Source organism: Aquarana catesbeiana, linkage group LG09 (genome assembly GCF_042186555.1).
Source record: "Aquarana catesbeiana isolate 2022-GZ linkage group LG09, ASM4218655v1, whole genome shotgun sequence".
In the NCBI taxonomy this organism is placed as follows: domain Eukaryota; kingdom Metazoa; phylum Chordata; class Amphibia; order Anura; family Ranidae; genus Aquarana; species Aquarana catesbeiana.
Genome location: NC_133332.1, coordinates 159,080,495 through 159,096,742, shown reverse-complemented (window position 1 = coordinate 159,096,742; position 16,248 = coordinate 159,080,495). Strand labels below are relative to the sequence as shown.

Below are 16,248 nucleotides of genomic sequence, written 5' to 3'. Positions count from 1 at the left end.
CTTCTTAATTGCACATCTGTTTAGAGTAAAAATCTGCCTCATCCTCAATGCTTAGGGTCTATTCACATTGCCGTGACCTGAGAGTGTGACTCTGCCAGGCGACTAGAGTGTGAATTTGCCGCAACTTCAGGGAATGCCTGCGTAATCTTCCTATAATGTGGGATCCAAATCACATCAATTAAGATGAGGATTCAAATTGGAGGCGACTTTCATTAAAGTGTATGGACACAAATCAGATGGAAGTTGCCTTGAAGTAGTAAAGGAACCTTTTATAAAGTCAGGGCAGCTTCAGTAGTGCTAATTAAGACAGCTCTCATTGACTACAATGAGATTTCACATGTCATGCGACTTGAGGTCTCACAGGTTGTTTCCCAGTGTGAACCGAGCCTAAATCCTGTCTGTTTGCTGTCCATGTTTTCAGATGCAGGAATTGCAAATGTACATACAATTTGTTGCATATACATTACTAAATGAGAGTGTCTAATTGTGTCACTCGTTTGCATGGTCAAGCTTTGTTTGGGAGGGGCAGGCAGGTTTTCATTTTTAATGTTTTTGTAACTGGAAATCTCAACATGAACATTTCTTTCTATGATGCTGAATGATGTATCATTGCTGTGTGAAATGTTCATCTTACACAAAAGGGTATATTTTATAAATCGGTGGATGTGACATTTGCCCAACATTCACTACAAGTTATATTACCTGCGCTAAGATGTTTTATCTATAGTGCATATCACATTCACAGTTTCTACCCCAAAGGGCCGTTTTTTTTTGTTTTTTTTTTACCTTACTGGTGTGATTCCTATTACCCAAGAATGCAAGTGAGCAGCTGTTGCAATCTGCTGTATATAATAAAATCACAGCTATTGAAGTGGCATATAATATTGTGTGCAAAATGAACACCTGAAACCACCAAGGTATGGTGAAGAAATATCAATCTTGTGCCAAAGCAGGTGCAGTGAGATAGGATGAGGAAAGTTTATTATGAGATCACCAAAATTAAGCATGTCCCTCACCTGTTACCACCTTTTATTACACTATATTACCAAAAGTATTGAGGTGCTTGTCTTTACATGCACATGATATTTAATGGCATCCCAGTCTTAGTCCGTAGGGTTCTATGTTGCGTTGGCCCACCCTTTGCCGCTTTAACAGCTTCAACTCTTCTGGAAAGGTTATCCAAGGTTTAGGAGTGTTCTGACCTCAACCCAATAGAACACCTTTGGGATGAATTAGAGCAGAGACTGCGAGCCAGATCTTCATGTCCACATCCATGAGAGAAAAACAGATAAGCCCCTAGCTAGGCACTTTGTCCGATACCATAATGGCAGTTTGGAAGGAATGCAGGTTAAAGGAATTTATACGCTGAGACTTTCACCAAGAAGAGGTGACCTGATAGTGCTACAGAAGGAGAAGTGGTGGCTATACAGGTTAAAGTCCCTCCTGCCTAAGGGCCTGAACACTGAACTCAACTTGCAGGTTTATCTGGAGGAATAGATTTATTAATCAAAGGCATTATGGTAGGGCTTTGTATTTTAGATACACCCCTTACCAATCTCTAAGTATCTGTACATTGTAACCCAATATGTTAATTTTTTCTGAATATATGCTTGTCTCTTTGTTGTCTCTTCATTGTTTTATTATGGTTTAACCCCCTCCCCTGCCTGTAGCCTTATTTATTATTTTACTCGTGGTGATTGATTGAGTAGTTATCTATCTGATGTATCAGCTAGTTAGAACCTGTATATCCCCCCTTGCCCCCTGAATAGTTACAGAATATATAGCCATCAAAAATATTACAAGCCTAAGCATTTTATAAATTAATCTTAGTGATGTTGCAATTATGGACATAAACTTGAAAAAATAAAGCCAAAGGCATAACCATCAGCACTGCTGCTAACACGGCCACAGCACGCAAAAACAAATCAAGCCCCTTTAAGAAAAAAGAGTAGGGACGGCTCTATCTGAGGTGGCGACACTATGAAAAGGAGCCCTCGGATATCCACCCATGTCCAGACGAAGCTACGCATTCATATAGCGAAATGTGTTGACATCAACACCCGAGGCGCCTTCTCAGCATCCCCTACAGTGTTGGCAAGCATACGGGGAGATTCCTTCGTTCACAGTGCAGATCCAGTGTTTGATCACTTGTATGCCGGCAAGACCACCCCCCCCTAGGCCAGGACTTTAACTAAGCGAGGACGCAGTGATGGGCTTTGGGGACATTGGCAGGTCGGCTTTCACATCACAGCAACCTGAAGAGTACACCACACTAGGATCGGCACAGAGTGAAGAGCTCCATGTGGAGACACCCGCTGATGGTGATTGGCTGAAAACTCGTGTGGGAGTGGTAAAGTACTGTTGATGTTACCCCAGACTGCAATAACTTTTTTCAGTGATACTGTGTTATGATTTCACTCCTTGCCACTCAGTCCCAGCCTCTTAACTATCTCCACAGATTTGCAAGACCCCCACACTGCACCCATTTACCTCAGGTGGACAGGTACATGATCATCTCTAGCCAGTCACACACGGACCTTGTGACAGCTTGAAGTCCACTGTCATCCACAGGTGCAATGTTGGCTACCGCGATTTATTGCATGCTCATGGGCTAATTGCATGGCATAGACTTATACTGCAGCAGGTGCAGACACTTTCAATCCACGAACAGGAACTTTGCATCCCGGGATGGACTAATGCCCTACCTGGGTGTTCATATGCTTTGCACATTTAGGATTGGCTCCAGCATAGCAAGATCGTTATCCATCTCCAAGCTGGTATTCTGCTCCCTGCCCTCCCCCCAGCTCGAGGCTCCAAGGGGCTGACACACAGTAGCACTATCTTGACAAACTTGGTAACCCCCGTGATACAACATTTTTCCATGGTGGTGCCCCGTGTGTCAGTATACGTGGCATCCGGAAGACTTGTTTTGTGTACTTATCTATGTTTTTGTCTTTGAGAGCATGCTTACCATGCCATGCACAAGTGGTTTTAGGTGTACCCTATCTGGGTGTTATGCACTCTGACCTATGTTTTTAGGTGGTGCGTTTTTTGACCATGAATAAATGATTTATATTTCTTTGCACAATAGCTGTCCACACTTTTTTCACTATCTTAGCCGACTTGGTTCCCTGGCTCTAGGGAACAGTTTTTTTCTTTGTCCACATTAGTGCCTGATTTGTGAGTGCCTCACAAATGCGCTTCGGGAAGAATGGTCAAACGTTCCCATAGACACACTCCTAAACCTTGTGGACAGCCTTCCCAGAAGAGTTGAAGCTGTTATAGCTGCAAAGGGTCGGTCAGCTCAATATTGAACTCTACCAATTGAGACTGGGATGCCATTAAATTTCATGTGCGTGTAAAGGCAGGCATCCCAATAATAAAAAAAAAAATTCTTAGATTACTAGAAAGTGCTTTCACATATTTTAGATATATTTACTGTGTGCTCCTTGAAATTAAAAATCAGATAAAGATATGATACATTTTTGCAATGCTGTCTTTTCAGGTGATAGTTGTCAAATGACAGTGATCCCCTGCTTGGAGCCTAGAGCTTTGTGAACATGGCTGTATAACAACCATGTTTTTGCATGCTCGTATGTACAGTATGTTTGCTAATTTTAGGCCCTTTTCCAGGACGAACATTTTTCCACTTTTGTGAAAAACCCTGGGGATGCATGGGCAACTCGCATGCTTGAATGCTGTAAACCATGTAAAAGAGAGGATGTGGATCCTCTTGTGGTTATTTTTCAGGAATAGGAATGAAGATCTGTACTCTGTGGTAATTAAATGATCCATTGTACTTGTATTTTGAGTGATAAATCTGATGCAGATCTTTTCCTACTTGTTACTCTTGTCTGCTCAGAATTGGAGGTGCAGAAATGGCAAATACATACAACTCCTATCAGAAATCAGAGGCATCTGAATTTGTAAAGAAGTGTTCCTGATTCTTCACTTTCTTGATAAATCTCCCTCCTAATGTACAAATTGCATCCTGCTGATTGACAGCACAGGTCAAGCAAGGTAAAGCTCCATCTGCATCATAGCAAGCTGAGGTTTTTGTCCTCATTAGACCTATTAGCTGTGATATGCTAAATCTGACCATGTGCAGCTGGTTGGTTGAAGCATGAAGACACCAAGACCAATAAGCACTGTTTTGCATCAAGGGTTGAATGCTAGGTGCAGTCAATTTTCATTCAAGTTGTCGAAAATTGAAATAATTGTCAAAAATATCTTGACAGCTATTAGGAAAAGTGAATTAAAGAACATACTTCAGTTGCCAGAAACTGTATTGCTCAGCCCATGGTGCTAAAGTAAAAGTACAACATTTTTGTAAACTATAATATGTGAAAACACTCTGCAGTATTTTGTTTTATATGAGCACAACAGTTACAATCAGTTTTGCAACAATTTTACTAGAAAACGTATTTCCCCAAAAAATATCAGGTTTGTACATTTAGTAAAATGGGGCCTTCTCTTTTATTTTCAGAGGACAGATGGATATTAATAGTTGCAATGCTACCTCTTGGTAAAATCCTAGTTTTGGGACATAACCATGAAATAAATAAGTGTATTGCTGTATTCGACTTGTAAGACTCCCAGTCTATCAGGTGAAGTAAGCAATAGTGACATTTTTAATTCAGCTATTAATTTTAGAGAGGATGTGGGAAGTAGGTACTTTTCTTCTCCTTTTATGATCCTATAAGGAGTGGAAGGAACACAACCAAACAGGGAATGCCATTTTTTTTTTTTAACTCTAATTTCTTTTTTGTAAGAAAAACATTTTCTTTCCGACGTGGCAAGAGCAGCTTAATACTGTCTAACATCAATTTTATTTCAAAAAGTTTTATTTTGAAGAATAACCCTTTCATGACTAAGCCTATTTTTGAAATTTGGTGTTTACAAGTTAAAATCCGTATTTTTTGCTAGAAAATTACTTAGAGTTCCCAAACATTATATATATTTTTTTAGCAGAGAATCTAGAGAATAAAATGGCGATTGTTGCAATATTTTTTATCACACGGTATTTGTGCAGCGGTGTTTTAAACGCAAATTTTCGGAAAAGGGACACTTTCATGAATTTTAAAAAATCCAAACAGTAAAGTTACCCTAATTTTTTTATATAATGTGAAAGATGATGTTACGCCGAGTAAATAGATACCAAACATGTCACCCTTTATAATTGCACGCACTCGTGAAATGGCGACAAACTACGGTACCTATGAATTTCCATAGGCGACGCTTTAAAAATTTTTTACGGTTACCAGGTTTGAGCTACAGAGGAGGTCTAGGGCTAGAATTATTGCTCTCGCTCTGACGATCGTGGCGATACCTCACATGTGTGGTTTGAACACCATTTACATATGCGGGCGCGACTTCCGTATGCGTTTTCTTTGCTGCGCGAGCTCGCGGGGACAGGGGCACTTTACAAATTTTTTTTAAATTTATTTATTTTATTTATTTTTTTACTTTTATAAACTGTGTTTAAAAAAAAATTTTTTTTTGTGTGTAAACATCCCTTGTGACAGTAATAGGTGGTGACAGGTACTCTTTATGGAGGGATGGGGGGTCTAAAAGACCCATACCTCCTTTACACTTAAAAGTATTCAGATCGCCGAAAACGGCGATTCTGAATACTGTGTACTTTTTTAAATTCGGCGCCATTGGCAGCCGAGTAAACGGGAAGTGACGTCATGACGTCGCTTCAGCATTTTACAACAAGGCTGGAACGAAGCCGCTCACAGCTTCGTTCCAGCCCGCCCCCAGCCGCCGAAGGTACCCGATTGGACCCCAGGCCTCCCGATCGCACGAGAGGCCCAGTAACAGCGGCGGGAGGCGACGGGAGGGGGGGGATGTCCCCTCCCGCTCCTCCGGTATAACAACCGAGCGGCTTTTAGCCGCATCGGTTGTTATACACGGGTAGCCGATCGCCCGCTGTAAACAACGGTACCGGGATGATGCCTGCAGCTGCGGGCATCATCCCGGTATAACCCCGGAAAGCCGAGTACGCATATCTGCGTACGGTCGGCGGGAAGGGGATAAAAGATATATACAAGAGACAGACGAGAAACAATGGAATATAATTACACAACTCACATTAAGCAAATGTGGAGTCGGAGTCCCATTCCAAGGTTAACTCAAAGCATTGGCAGAAAACAAACTTTATAAAGAGACGGTTAGTGGAGCCTCATGAGCCGGCTACCAACAACCTGTGAGCTATTCTGGTCCTCTGGTTTATGTCATCCATGGACTGCCGTGGTAAGATCAGGCCAGTTGGAGGAAGGGTCCCTCATCTCCTGGCACGCCTAATGGGAACAATCTGTTCCAGGAGGGGGATCTCTAACACCTGTCTCTGAACCTTATTCCACCATCAAATTCCATCTGCCAGCTCTCCAGGTCTCACTGGAATTGGAAATTCGACTCCCAGGAAGTCATGAAAGAGGATTTAGAGGTAAAAAGAGTAAATGATGAGTAGATGATCGAGATCCCTCCCTTCTGTTCCATGGCCTGTCCACACCAAAGTTCATAAGCTGTGATCCTAGGTGGGAGTGGTTTATCTATCCAGAGTGAGTGTAAGAAGTGTGATATTTGTCTGAATCTGAAGCGTTCAGAAGCGGGTAGGTCCAGCTTACTGATGCAGTGATTGAGGGAGAGAGGGCCCGTGGAGGTATAGAAATGTCCAATTCGGTACAGTCCCTTGTCCAATTACCATTTAAACGCTGTGATGTTCATTCCTGGGGGGAAGTCTGGGTTGTTAAATAAATGGGCTAGCGACTTGTTTGCTGATATCAGGGCTATCGACGTGTGCATAGTGTCCCATAAGGTGAAAGAGTGAGATAAGGTAGGGGCCATTATTGGGGGGGGTTTGGTTTTTTAGGGTACACCATAGCAAATAGTCCAAGGTGTGGTATGGAACTGCTTGTCTTCCTATTTATACCCAGTCCCGTTTTTCGAATCTGTAATACACTATTGAAAGCTGGGCAAGTCTGGCAGCTAGATAGTATTGGTGCAGTTGAGGTAAGCCTAGTCCTCCCTTTGTCTATGACAGTATAAGGTACATTGAGGAATTCTATAGCCAGCCTTTCCCCCGGTGAATTTCAGTAGCTTGCTTTGAAAGGATAGAATGTGGTCCCTCCTGATTGGAATGGGGAGGGAGTGGAACAGGTAGAGCAGTTTGGGGAGTAGTGTCATCTTTATAGAGTTTATCTTCCCCAGCCAGGATAGGTTATGTTTGGACCAAGTCTTAAGGTCTGATTCGAGTTTACGGTAGATAGGGGGGTAATTACTAGCATATAGGGATTCCGTCTTAGCTGTCAAGTTGATTCCAAGATATCTAATGGAAGACTCACTCCATTCGAATTTAAAGTATTTCTGCAATAGGGTAAGTGTGTCTGGCTGTAGGGATACGTTCAGTGCTTGGGACTTGGAATAGTTAACCTGATGGCCCAATATCTTGGAGAACTCTTCTAGTGTTTTGCACAAATTAGGAAGTGAGGTTATAGGGGAGGTGAGGAATAGGAGAACATCATCTGCGAAGAGACCACATTTTGTGTGTTTGGGGGCCACATGATACCCCTTTTATGTTAGAGTTTAAGCAAATTGAGATGGCTAGAGTTTTAATTGCTAAGGCAAAAATTAGCGGTGAGAGTTGACATCCTTGTCTGGTGCCTTTTGCTCAATGTATTGGTTTGGAGTAGTATCCCTGAAGGCAAATGTGTGCTTTTGGTTGAGACTAGAGAGCTTGAATTAAGCCCATAAATCACCCGCTGAAGCCCCAGCGCTCCAGACGGGTAAAAATATAGGGCCAGGAAACTGAATCAAAGGCTTTCTGTGAGTCTAGAGAGTAGCATGCCGATTTGTTTAGGTCCCCCTTCCCAATTAGTCTGGAGTATGGATACTATATCAGTTGCTCTTCTTCAAATTTGGTCGGGGGGCCCTGTCTGTCTGGGATTAATCCAACTTGGTCTTTGTGAATGTAATTATACATACATTCACGGTGGCACAGTGGCGTAGTGGGTAGCACTCTCGCCTAGCAGTAAAAAAGGGTCACTGATTCGAATCCCAACCACGACACTACCTGCATGGAGTTTGCATGTTCTCCCTGTGCCTGCGTGGGTTTCCTCCGGGTACTCCGGTTTCCTCCCACACTCCAAAGACCTGCTGGTAGGTTAATTGGCTTCTGTCCAAAATTAGCCGTAGTATATGAATGTGAGTTTGGGACCTTGGATTGTGGGCTCCTTGAGGGTAGGGACCGATGTGAGTGTGCGATGTATGTGTGGAGCACTGCGTAAATGGACAGCGATATGGGTACCTTAAATAAAATAATGATATAATAGATGAGCGTATTAATGAGACACAATGTACAGGGATAGCGACAATTGTAGACACTCACTCAGGTTGAACTGGATGGACTTGTGTCAACCTTACTAACTATGTAAAGGAGGCTAAGTGGCTAAAATTTTGGTCAATTTTCAAATCGTTATTCATGAGGGATATTGGACAATAGTTGCCGACTTCCTGGATTTTTGTCTGGCTTGGGTATTCCTGCAATATATGCTGTATTGAGTTGTGTGTCCATTGGGTCGTCTTGGGTCTTGGCATTAAAGAATTCATTAGATGGGGAGCCAAGGTGTTAGCAAACTCCTTTTATAGTAGGGGGTCGAAAGACCATCTGGTCCAGGGGCTGGACCCCTTTTAAGATCCCTAATGACTCCTAGCACCTCCTCCTTGGTGAATGTTGCTTCAAGACTAAGGAGGGGTTGGGGAGTATATCCAGGAATTAATTAATGGAATTGTTGTTATTCGAGGCGTGGGGGCTATACAAGTTGGCGTAGAAACCATGGAATACCTCTAAAATTTTGGAGGAGTTGGCTGTAGGACCTTGTCTGGGAATTCGTAATTCTTTGGCATTACGTGGAGCTGTATTCGGGGTGACAATTTGGATGCCAGCATGATACCTATCTTGTCTTTCTGGGAATAAAATTTGTTTTTATTCCAGCAAAAGTATTTTTCTGCTTTTACTATGAGTGCCAAATTGAGTTCCAGCCAGGCCTTGTCTAGTTGGTCTAATGTAGTGGCTGAAGGGTTCTTTTTGTGTTGGGCCCCGTAGCATTACGTAGGCTTTTTCTAATCTCTTGATGTCGGCCGTTCTTTCTCGTTTAATTTGAGTGGTCATCCAAATGATTTCTCCCCTGATGAAGGCCTTCTGGGCTGCCTACAAGGTCTCCGCAGAGGTTCCATCAATATTGTTGAATTTTAAAGTATTCCTGTAATGATTTATCGATCATGGCAACTTTGATTTGGATCTCAGAGGATGGACTCGTTCAATCTCCATTGCCTCTGTCCAGACTTTGGGGATAGTAGGTGAATAGTCATTATTACTAAGGAGTGGTCAGACAGGATTTTTGTAGGTCTGATTTTATGTCCCCTGTGATTTTGGCAGCTGTAGTCGCTAATCCCCTTTCCAGGAAGGCTGATAATTTGTGGTATAAATCAGCTGCATTAACCACTTCAGCCCTGGAAGGATTTACCCCCTTCCTGACCAAAACACTTTTTGCGATTCGGCACTGCGTCAATTTAACTGACAATTGCGCAGTGGTGCGATGTTGTACCCAAACAAAATTGATGTCCTTTTTTCCCACAAATAGAGCTTTCTTTTGGTGGTATTTGATCGCCTCTGTGTTTTATTTTTTTTTATAAACAAAAAAAGATAGACAATTTTGAAAAAAAAGCAATATTTTTTTTTTTTTTTTTTGCTATAATAAATATCCCCCAAAAATATATTAAAAAAAAAAAAAAAACATATTTTTTTTCCTCCGTTTAGGCCGATATGTATTCTTCTACATATTTTTGGAAAAAAAAATTTGCAAGAAGCGTATATTGATTGGTTTGTGCAAAATTTATAGCTTCTACAAAATAGAGGATAGATTTATAGCATTTTTATTTATTTTTTTTTTTTTTTATTAGTAATGGCGGTGATCTGCGTTTTTTTTTTTTTTTTTTTTTTTTTTTTTTTTTTTTTTTTTCCTGTTTTTTTTTTTTTTTTAAATATCGGGACTGCGACATTATGGCGGACAGATCGGACACGATCAGTGCTTTAAAAATGCATTGATTACTGTGTAAATGACACTGGCAGTGAAGGGGTTAACCACTAGGGGACGGTGAAGGGGGGGAGGGGCTACACCTCACATGACAGCGATCACTGCTATTGATGGCAGAGAGCAGTGATCTCTGTTCTGTCACTAGGCAGAGCGGGGAAATGCCTTGTTTACAAAAGCATCTCCCCGTTCTATCTCTCTTTGACACGATTGCGGGCACCCGGCGGACATCGAGTCCTGCAGCGCCGCTTCTTAAAGGGGACGTACCTGTACGCCCTTTTGCCCACCAGTGCTATTCTGCCGACGTAAATCGGCATGCGTTGGTCGGCAAGCGGTTAAAGTTATGATCCTGGGCTGGGGTGGGAAAGTCAGTGTAGTAAGGTGCAGCAGGCCCTACAGGCGAGAAAGCATGGTCACCGAAGAACGGCTGATTAGGGATTCTGTGAACATAGGAGATGGTGTCAGGACTTGCTGGCTGCTCCCATGAGTGACTGGGGTGTAATTTAGAGTGGCTGGGGTGATCACTTGCCTTTGTTCTGGAGCTCTGTCCATGCTGGATTCTGTGGCGGCGGCCATCTTGGTACACCCTGCCCGGGTGGAGGCTTCGAAATGTGGCCCCAGGTTTCGCCTTATGGCCGGGTTATTCATTCGGGGGTGTCCTCCGGTGTTTCTGGGGAATGATCCCCTCACTGTGTGCGGTCCTGGTTGGTGCTGGGGGCACTGCTGGCCTGGGGAGGTGCGGAGCTCCGGGCTCAGGCAGCCATCTCGGAACTCTCGCACATGTGCACTCCGTCTCACATCAATTTTAACAGTAGATGGACAATACTTTAGTTTTTAGGTGCGCCTCAAGCCTTCAACCCTCTTCTTTTTTGTCGTGTATAAAATGCAACATGGTGTTATGATAAAGTATATTGAGACATTAGGGGGAAAAAGGATCTATCTTTTGAATTATACACTTAAAGAAAAATCCCGGTGTTCTGCAAGTTTGTATTTTCTTTAATTCCTTGGGTAGCCACTAAAAGGTATCACTTTTTGATAATATTTGTACCTGTCTCTTTAAAAACTGCACAGTTAATTAGAAAAAAATACTCCCCCAAGTGAACTTTTTTATACAGTGGATACATAGAAGGATTATACAAACTGATTTGAAAACTTTAAGTAGAACTATGGGAAAAACTTTTTTTTTTTTTTTCATTTTGGATAGAGCAAAGGGAGGGTTATAACACCTGTCAGATTTTTTTTTGCCCATCTGTGTCCCTTTGCAGAGATTTTCCTTCACTTCTTGTCCCAAACAGGAAGTGAGAGGAAATCTCTGCGAATCAAAGGATTTCCTTGAGAACCTCCAGGTCACCATAACCAATGTCCCCATTGGAAAATTTTCCCTTTATTACTTTTCTGGGGACAACCCAAAAGTTTCTTTTACTTTCACTTTCCTTGTCAAAAGAAGTTTATTGAGTATACAATGTTATAAAGATACATAAAGTAAGTTTACAAGGATCTATAAAGTAAGCTCATTGTTTTACAGTAGGGTTTATATAGGTAAATATCATGAAATTTCAAATATTAAACATTGGGTTCACGTAAACCTAAATTAAAGATATATATCATTTCCTTAGTTACTTTTGTAGGTATTTAAATGATTTATACCTACTATACATATTGTTTACAAGTAGAGTGTATATAGGTCAAATAAATTCTGATAATGAGCTTTAATCGTAAGGTGGAGAAAAGGAAAGAGAAAGAAGAAAAAGGGTTGAAAGGTAGAGGTATGGTCCACAAGGTTGTCCTGCTCGTCAGTTTATTATTCTTTTTAGTTCTCTTTGTAGCCTTAGAATGGGTGTCTCTGTAAGTCATTTAATCTGTTACCATGGCAACAGGACAGAGTCATTGAAGTTTGACAGGAACTGTTGTTTTATCCAAGGATGCCAAAGTTTTTCAAATTTTGGAATTTGATTTTGATCGATGGCTACCATCTTAGCATGGGACATTGTATTATTCATTCTGTGAATTGTTTCTGCTAGTACCAATGTAGGAGATTTCCATGCCTTGGCCACTGTTTGTTTTGCAGCCGTTATTAGTTGGATCATAAGTTTGAATTGAGAGAGTGTTAACCATTCCGGTTTTAGATTAAGTAAAGTTAAATATGGATCTGGTTGTATTATTTTTTTAAATATTTTAGATGCAATCACGAAGACTTCCTTCCAGAAGGTTTAGATTACTGGGCATGTCCACCATATGTGTAAATATGTGCCTATTTCTGGGCATCCTCGAAAACAAAGAGCTGAGGTATTAGGTGAATATTTTGCCACTCTAGCGGGTACAAGGTACCAGCGAGTTAGGACTTTATAATTTGTCTCCAGTGCTAAGATGTTGGGTGAAGATGACTTAGATGTGAGCCATATGTTAGACCAGTCCGTGTCTTCTAAAGTTCGTCCCAGGTCCTCCTCCCACCTCTGAACGTAAGAGGGTCTATTAAGATTTGCTACTCCATATAATTGATTATAAAGTGATGCAATTGTACCTTTAGCAAATGGATCTTTTGTACAGATTGATTCAAAAATGGATAATTGGGATAATGGTGTATCCCCCTTTAGGAATGGTGTATAGAAATTTTTGATTTGGAGATATCTAAAAATCTCAGAGTTTGGTAGATCATATTTTTCTCTAAGCGATGGGAATGAAAGGAATGATTTAGATGCTATGAAGTCATTTAGTGTCTGAATGCCTGATGTTGTCCAAGCTTTAAAAGAATTTGGGTAGATCCATGCCGGATAAAAGGCCGGATTTCTGATAAAAGAAAGGAGAGGATTGTGTGGAGATTGTAACTGATATTTGGTTTTTAGTTTATCCCAGAGAGATAAGAAGTGTTTAGTTATGGGATTATGAATTTTAAAGCGGTCTTTAGGATCAAGCCATAATAAATTTGATATTAATAGAGGGTCATTTTCTGAAGCCTCTATAAATACCCATAATGGGATTTCCTGTTTTGCATGGTATTTGGACAGACTGGCCAAATGTGCTGCTCTGTAGTAGTTAGTAAAATTAGGGTATCCCAGGCCTCCTTTATTTTCGGGAAGATGTAGTGTGTGTATAGGTATACGTGGTTTAGAAGAGCCCCATATAAACGAAGTTGCTCTTTTTTGTACTATTCTCAAAAAATAGGAAGGAATTGGAATAGGGAGGACTCTGAATAGATAAAGCAATTTGGGTAGAATAGTCATTTTGATTGCATTAATCTTCCCTATCCAGGATAAAGGAAGTTGCGACCATTGTTTTATTAGATTTGTGATCTGTCTTAATACAGGAGGATAATTGGTTGAGAATAAGTCAGAATGAGATGCTGTTAAATGAATTCCAAGATATGGGATTGATTTTTCTGCCCATGTGAATGGGAGTGCAGCCCTAGCTGGGATCAATTCCATGTTTGTGAGTGAAATATTAAGCACTAGGCATTTCTTAGGATTAATCATAAGGCCGGATAGGGCTGCAAACCCATCAAGAGCTGGTATTAAGTTAGGACCAGAGACCTGTGGTGATGATAGAAAAAGTAATATATCGTCTGCAAATATACATAATTTGTGTGTAATACCTCCTACTTCAATGCCAGTTATAGTTTGGTTTGTTCTGATGTATTGGGCCATGGGTTCGAGTATAAGGGCAAATAATAAGGGAGATAATGGGCAACCCTGTCGGGTACCTCTTTCGATTATTAAAGGCTTCAGATTTGTATCCAGCATATTTTATATAGGCTTTGGGTTTATTATATAATGCTTTGATCCATGTTAAAAAGTGGGGTCCAAAACCCCATTTTTGTAATGAATATTGCATATATTGCCAGGATACTGTGTCAAATGCCCCCTTAATATCGAGAGATAGAAAACATAAAGGGATTTTCCGTTTTTTAGCAATATGTGCCAATAACACTGCCCTGCGTATATTATCGCCTGCCTGTCTATTTGGCATGAAGCCTACTTGATCTCTATGTATTAATTTTCCTATAATGCTATTGAGGCGTTTTGCTATTATTTTTGCTAATAATTTAATATCAAGGTTTAACAGAGAGATAGGCCGATAATTCACACAGGAAGTATCATCAGAAAGGGGTTTTGGGATCATACAAACAATTGCCATTAGTGTTTCTTGCCGAAAAGAATGTCCATCTAGAAGTTTGTTAAAAGTTTCAGTGAGAATGGGAGAGAGTATTTCTGAGAATGTTTTATAGTATAAAGCCGAGTAGCCGTCTGGGCCTGGTCTTTTGTTAAGTTTTAGGTCTTTTATGGCGTTAGCAACTTCATCTATAGTTATAGGCTCATCCAAACTGCTTTTTTGATTCTGAGATAACTCAGGTAAGGTTATTTTTGAGAAGAAGGATTCAGCCTCTGTAGGATTAAATTCATTGTTTGTCTTGTATAAAGTTGCGAGATGTGAGTGAAATTTATGGACTATTTTAACTGGATTACAAGTGTAAACATTTTTTGATAATTTCAAACGTATTGGTTTGAAAGATTTGTTAGTTGAATTTAATGCCCGAGCCAAATATGTACCTGGTTTGTTTGTATTCATGTAGAAATTGTGTTTGGAGCGTTTGAGGGATTTATCAACTGACTCAGTGAGAAATAGATCGTATTCCATTCTAGATTTTTCCAGATGAGATTGTGTACTCTGAGATGGATTATCTTGAAATGATATGTAGGCTGCATTAAAATTGAGTTCTAGTTTTTTTGCTAGATTTTTGCGTTCCCGTTTAAATAGTGCCATTTGTCTTTGTATTGTACCACGCAAGACAGGCTTATGAGCTTCCCACAGTGTTATTGGGGAGATGTCTGTTGTATTATTAATTGATATGTATTCCTTTAAAGCTTGTTCAATGGCCATCTGATGTAGTGGGCGTTTGAGCATTATGTCCGGTAAGTACCACGTTGGGTCATGCGCTTTTGGTATGGCTGAGGCTATAGTAGTGTATACTGCATTATGGTCAGACCACGGAATCAGAATTATATCTGATGCAATAATTTCTGGTATCATTCCTATTGTTAGAAAAATATGATCTATTCTGGTGAAGGTTTGATGAGGGTGCGAGAAATAAGTGAATTTCTTTTTCATTGGGTTACTTTCTCTCCATGAATCTACCAGATTGTATTTGGAAAGAAGTTGAGAAAAAGGTAATCTAGAGGTTATTTTGGATGGTGTAAAAGGTGATTTATCTAGAAATGGGAGGAGGACCTGGTTCGAATCCCCACACATTATCACTGTTCCTATTTTGTGTGTATTAATCACTTGTAATATATGTGAGAGGAATGGTGTAGGTTGTTTGTTAGGAGCGTAGTAGGAAATCACAGTGATTGCTGTATCCATTATATAACCCATGAGTATCAGGTATCTACCTTCTGGGTCTTTAATTTCTGATGATAAGGTGAATGGTGTGGATCGGTGAAATGCAATTAGAGTTCCCCTTTGCTTGGTACAGGCAGAAGCCGTGTAAATTTGTTGATAAAAAGGAGAAATATATTTTGGAGTAGAATCTTTGGTGAAGTGTGTTTCTTGGAGGCATACTATGTGAGCCTTCTTGTTATGGAAAGTACGGAAGGCTTTGGTCCTTTTTTGAGGGACATTTATTCCCTGAACATTCAGGGAAAGTATATTCAGTGGTGCCATGGCAATAGATCAAATAGTTTTGACTTACTTTTTGTTATGCAGAGCTGACTGCGCAGATCAACCTGTGTGGACTGAAGAGATGAATAGATAGAAAAGAAACCAGTGAATTCTGGAGTAAAGAGTAAACAAAAAACATATGAGATTAGATGATACATTGTATAAATTATTTTTTGCAAGTAATCACAATTTACCCGTGAAAGAGAATAAATATCTCTCTCAGGGGAATAAGTGCCTTCGTCACACTCCCACATAATATGGTTGGGAGAATGAGGAGGGCTAATGGGGGTACACGGATCTTCCGCTTACAGGAGAGAAGTGCTATGTCAAAAGACATCAAAATAATGTTTCATTAATTGGAGTGCAGAATATAGTTTTTGTTGAAATTATTTATTCCAGGGTGGTTGTATATGGTTAGTCTTGCCCTAGGCTAAATAATTCAGTTAGAAAGGTACTGTTAATAACTTTGGTATTGATGAAGATAGTTTGAATTATTTTGGGA

At 40.5% G+C, this 16,248-nt stretch overlaps 1 protein-coding gene across 1 annotated transcript in view; it reads left to right on the top strand.

Moving 5' to 3' along the window:
* The window catches only part of IL1RAPL2 (interleukin 1 receptor accessory protein like 2), a 1,633,909-nt gene that overhangs the window by 8,467 nt on the left and 1,609,194 nt on the right, over positions 1–16,248 (top strand). The gene's annotated exons all lie outside the window — the stretch shown is intronic.